Source organism: Bison bison, unplaced genomic scaffold (genome assembly GCF_000754665.1).
Source record: "Bison bison bison isolate TAMUID 2011002044 unplaced genomic scaffold, Bison_UMD1.0 scf7180017864529, whole genome shotgun sequence".
NCBI lineage: Eukaryota > Metazoa > Chordata > Mammalia > Artiodactyla > Bovidae > Bison > Bison bison.
Genome location: NW_011495079.1, coordinates 1,661,092 through 1,666,797, shown reverse-complemented (window position 1 = coordinate 1,666,797; position 5,706 = coordinate 1,661,092). Strand labels below are relative to the sequence as shown.

At 51.4% G+C, this 5,706-nt stretch overlaps 1 pseudogene; it reads right to left on the bottom strand.

Annotated features, from left to right (window-relative positions):
* The window catches only part of LOC104982269, a 99,594-nt pseudogene extending 93,933 nt beyond the window's left edge, over positions 1 to 5,661 (bottom strand).
* Between the last annotated feature and the right edge of the window lie 45 nt (positions 5,662 to 5,706).

Here is a 5,706-nt window from a genome sequence, read left to right as displayed (position 1 = left end):
GTCAGATGGTGGTTCCTTCCAGTGTGATGTGATTCTCTTCAGTCCTTCCCCAAATGCCCAGAGACTTTTCTGTAAAAATGGATAAGCTGATTAAAAAATGACGATGCAAAAGACCCAAAATAGACACAAAATGTGGTGGGGGGTGGGGGAACGATGGAAGACTTACTTGCCCTTCGTGATTTCAAAACCCAGAGTTATGATAGAGACATCATGACAATACAGTTTTGTTGTAATTGTAGATGTAGAGCTCAAAGGGACAGAATTGAGAGTTCATAAATAAGCTCATTTATTTATGGTTCATGGATTAGTTTTTCAAGGTGCTAAATCCACATGGAAAGGATAAATCCACTTTTCAACAAGTGGGAGATCCACCTGCAAAAAATGTGAGTTTACACCACTTCCTCAGAACATACACAAAAACTAAGTCATCCAAGATAATGTTCATGACTTTACCTTTCGACGATATTTTCCCAAATATAACACTAAAGCCCAAACCGTGAAAGGAAAACAAAAATCAATACAGTGTAATTAATCGAAAATTAAAACTGTTTTCACATATCCTTGCAATGGAATTCTGGTTAGGAATAAACAGAAAAGAACGACAAATCTGTGGTATAGTATGGATCAAGGAAATAAGTCATGTGACTCCTTTTCTATGCAATTTCCAGGAAAGGCAAATCAATAGAGATGGGAAGAAGAGCAATGACTGCATGGGAGTGGGCTGGGCAGTCAGGGATTAACTGTAGGTGGGCAGAGGTAATCTTCCTGAGTGATGGAAATGTCCCAAAACTGGACTGTGATGAAGGCTACATGACTTAGGAAACTGACTAGCAATCACTGAATTGTACCTTTTCCATGGGTGAATTCCATGGTATGCAAATTACACTTCAATGAAGTTGAACAGGGCTTCTTTCCACTCAGATTTTTTTAATCAACTTCCCTCTTTGGCAGCTCCTCTTCCATCCAAATAACTATTTTCACTATTTTCAAGTAACACTCAAGGTAACAACTATCTGGTCAATTTCCTGGAGTCGACCCTAGGCTCTCTGAGACATGGAAGAAGACCTTCTTCCAGCAGGTTCTGGGCCTCACATCAGGGGAGAGTCACTCTTCCTCTGAGGAAACACTTGGAGATGTGGGTATAGAACACCTAGCTCCCTACCCCACTCAAATGCAATGCGACAGGCACCCACGATGACTTCCTTTCTTTCCCCAGGAAGAGAACTCTCTAGCTTTACCCAGGATCCAAAAGGATGCTGCTCAGCAATGTCCCCTTTCAGATTTTCCCTCATCCCTGAGACACACCGTCTGCAGGTGTGAGGGCTGCCACTGTAGCTGGCCAAAACCTTGGCTTTCTCTGTCCACCGAAGACAAATAAAAAACATGGAGACAAAGTGTGGAGGCAACAGACAGATGGCTTTAATTCTCAGCCAGCAGAGAGGGGAACAAAGTAGGCTCATGCCTCAAAAACTGAGCCCCCTGTCCATGAGGAATCTAGGGGCTGATATAAGATGAGGGCTCCCAGTCAGGAGTCAGTGATGAGGAACAAAGGTGTTAGGATCTTGATTTCTTCGTCTTGCATTGTTTCAAAGTCAGTCATAGACTGGTGCCAATAACCCAGTAATTGATCCTGGCAGTTTGGTGACTCTCTGGCCTATTTTCTGATATGTAACTACAAGGGGAAGGGTGTTGTAAGGGGTAAACACCTGATACACGATGTATTTAGCATAGAGTCAAAGAAAAACAGATGTGAAGTATAGCTCCTGTGGGCTTCCCTGGTAGCTCTGCTGGTAAAGAATCCACATGCAATGCAGGAGACTGCACTTCAATTCCTGGGTTGGGAAGACCCACTGGAGAAGGGATAGGCTACCCACTCCAGTATTCTTGGGCTTCCCTTGTGGCTCAGCTGGTTAAGAATCCACCTGCAACGCGGGAGACCCTGAAGCTCCCCTGGAGAAGGGAACGGCTAGCCTCTCCAGTACTCTGGCCTGGAGAATTCCATGGACTTTACCATCTATGACTTTAACACTTTCATAGCTCCTGTACAGTTAGGGTGCAGAAAGGCAAACCTTAGTTACAGATATGCAGAGTTAGGATCAGTTAAATTTAAAAAACAAAAACAAAAAACCAACGAATGTTCAGGCGGGCTCACTGTTCTTTTTACATTCTTTCTTCTCAGGAAAGGGGGAAAACAACAACAACAACAACTCATTCTTCTTGTTTTCATTTTCACTGCAACACTACCACCCAGCCTCATCACAATCATCTTCCACAGAAGGAACCCAGCTTCCCAAAGCCCCAAACCACCCGGCCTCAGGCACCGAGTGCTCCTTCTGGAGCCCCACCACCTCACACTGTGTTGCCTTGTTGTGTGGGAGTAGGGGACATCTCTGCACGGTCCTCGTGTGACTGCAGCTCCTAGACCATCGCTCTAGGCGTGGGGGTGTTCTGCTTCTTCTACTGAACCCTCTGCTAACACGGCCTTCCACAGAGCAGAGGCTCCATGAGACTCTGGGTGAGATAAGCCAGTGAGCAAGGTACTTATTAACTCCGACCAATTTTACCCTAATTTCTTTAATAACTAATGCAAATCCAAATAAACATAAATATTTTAATTTTGTAGATTAACAGATGACAAAAGATTTTAGAATTAACATTTATTTTTATTCTCTATTTCCTTTTATTTTTTTCCCCATGCCCAGCAATTTTGGGGATCTTAGTTCCCTAACCAGGGATTGAACCTGGGCCCCAGCAATGAAAGTACTGAGTCCTAACCACTGCACTGTCGAAGATTTCCCAATTTCTCTATTTCTTGACTCCATAAATTATATTGTTCTTTCCCATTTCCAAGAAAATTCCTATTCCAATGAAATGTTAGCTTCCTCAGGGTCACAAAATAAAATAGGAGAGTTCCCAGGCTCTTTTACGGAACAGCAAAACTCCTGTCCTTAAACTTGGTAAGTACCTATACGTGTGTGACCATTGTCATTCACAAAGTTAGATACTGAAGTTTATTAAGCCTTCAGCTGAAAAAAACATTTGAAAAATTCGTAAAGAAAGCAGAGATGAATCTCCAAGTCACTGTGGAAAGAAGGAACCCAAAGATGCTACACACCGAGTCCCCGCTACTGGCCCAGGCCCTCAAGACTGAGAAGGCTGAGCGCTCCCTCTTCAGTCACGGAGGGAAGGATCAGCCCCCCTTCCTGCCCCCAGGACACGCTGTTGGACGTGGACCTGGAAGGAGTCTGGCTGCTGCTCTGGCTCAGGGCCCCTCTTCCTCCTCCCTCTCAGCCTCTGCAGATGGGAGTGGGAAGGACCTGGAAGCCCCTGGATTGATTTTGAGCAGATGCTCTAGGACGTGCCGCTTGCTGCTCTCCACATAGGCCTGGGGACCCCACAGGAACTGGTAGCGAGCAGGGTCACCGCGGGGCACCTACTGATATTCCAGGAACCCCTCCTGAACCCACTTGGGTCAGCACTCCCTGGGGTCCCTATAGATGTAGTGCTCCCTCCAGGTGTATACGCCCATGTCGTTCAGGGTTTCCCGGATCTCCTCCTCGTGGGCTCAGTTGCCCTCCAGGAGGGTCACGCCTAGAAGCACCACCAGGAGGCCGGCCTTGGGCATGCTGTGCCCATCGCTCACTAGCATGTAGGTGTGCTTCGTGTGGTCCACCTCCCTCACATCCACGCCGAAAACCAGCTGCAGGCACTCCGAGGCTTGGCGGAGGGCCTCAGGGAAGTGGTGCCCGTCCTCTCTGAGGACCATGTTCAGGATTTCTTCCTTCGTGGTTGGCTCCTTGCTGTGACACTTGAGGAGCAGGAAGTGCATGAGCTCCACCACCAGCAGTGCAGTGGGTCTGGGTGCGTGGACGTGGCACCTTCCCACTGGGTGCTCTCGGCCCCACCTAGTCTTGGCTGCTGGAGGCCTCATCTTTGGATTGGCTCCATGGAGCGGCAGCCATGGCACTGGGGAGAGAAAGGCACCTTGAGGGCTCGAGGTCAGGGGGGATGGGGGCTTCAGCATCAGCCAGCTCCAGCTCCTGCCGGGTGCCCAGGAACAGGACAGAGGAGGAGGAGGAAAGCGAGGAGGAGGGAGAAACGTATGCAACCTCCTCCTCCTCCTCCTCCCCCTAAATGAACAGTCCCTCCACTGGGCTCTCAGCCTCCCTTGGGTCCTGAAGGTTGGTCTCACTCTCCTCATGGAGCTCGCTCATCCCAGGCATCAAACCACAGACAGAAGTGAGGCAGGGGGACAGATGGGGACCACGGGCCTGCGGGAGAGAGGGGGTTTGAGCCGCCTTGGCTGTTTGAGTTTGAGTCCAGGGTTTGAATCCAGGGTTTCAGTCCACCCTGGGTGGACTGACACAGGCCACTGACAGGTCTCCTCTTGAGGGGTACTCTCGGGCCTCACAGGGACGCTCCTCCTGGGCAGGCTGTCTTCTGCTAACCCGATGGAGGAAGTGAGGTGGCACCCAGGGGTGCAGTCAGCACAGCCCGAGGTTCTGGGGCTGATACGGTGGGGGGAATTGGGCCTTGTGAGGTCCCGTCTGTTCTGGGATGGGAAGCCTCTGATGCACACTCAGGGCACCCACCTCACCTAGACTCCTGGCACTGCCTGGACCGCCTCTGCTCTGCAACCTGTGGACACGAGTTTCAGACCTGTGCTTTCACCTCTGGGTTCCTGGAGCCCCTGTGAGAGGAAACAAGGGGGCACCTCGGCCGTAGACTGTGGCATGGCACTGGGGCCCTTGGTGCTGACAGAGGCCTGGGCTGTACTTGGTGAGGTTCCCCTTGTCCTGAGGTGAGTGGTTCCCCCTGTGCTCACAGAGGGCCCTCCACTTCCTCCTGGCAGTGTCTGGGCCCTCCTGGCAGTGGTCCTGAGGCAACATTCTCAAGACAAATTCCCTGTACTGAAAGGAAATTTCAGTATGAGATGAGAGAGGGGCCCTGAATACTGGTCACGCCTGCCCAGGGCTAACAGGGCTCGCAAGGGACAACAAGGGGCGGCCAAACTCTATGGAGTCCCTCTGCTGGGATGACGGGCAGGTGGCTCAGTCTCCTCCTTGACACCCTGGAAGGACGGGGGCAGTGCCCTCTGTTGACTGTGACCCATCTCCATAAGCAAAGGCCTTAACATGCATGACACCGCAAGTGAGAGCACCAATGCACCCACCTATTCTGGGCGACCCCAGTGTCACCAAAGGGGTACGGCAGGCTGGGCTCCAAGTACTGTGTGTGAGGAGGGGGTCTCCCCAGTGCTCCCCTTGACCTCTGCGAGGGCCGGAGTCCAGACCCTCAGAGGAAGGCCCCCTGGCCTTGACCAACCATCTGGCTGAGAAGGTGGGCCTCAGGGTTCCGATGGTTTCTAGGGCAGGCAGGAGGGATTTCTGTGGCCCCCTCTTTGTGGTGGGAGTTGGGGTTCCCCACTTCTCCTCAGGGTCCTCACCTTGACTCCTGGTGACTCTGGGACTCCTCCTGCTGCCGAGCAGACATGCTCCACAGATGGCTGCCCCAGCACAGTCTTCCCCCTCTGGGTCCGCCTCCACCACAGGCGCTCCCCCACCCCCACCACACAGGGTCCCCACTGTTCTTGGGGAAGCTGATCCTCAGTCCATCCTCAGGACCTTTGCTCTGATTGCCGTGCAGCTTGGCCTGACCCATGCTGACCGATTCCCCCCGAAGCCTGAGCCCTCCAGAGCCCCCGCA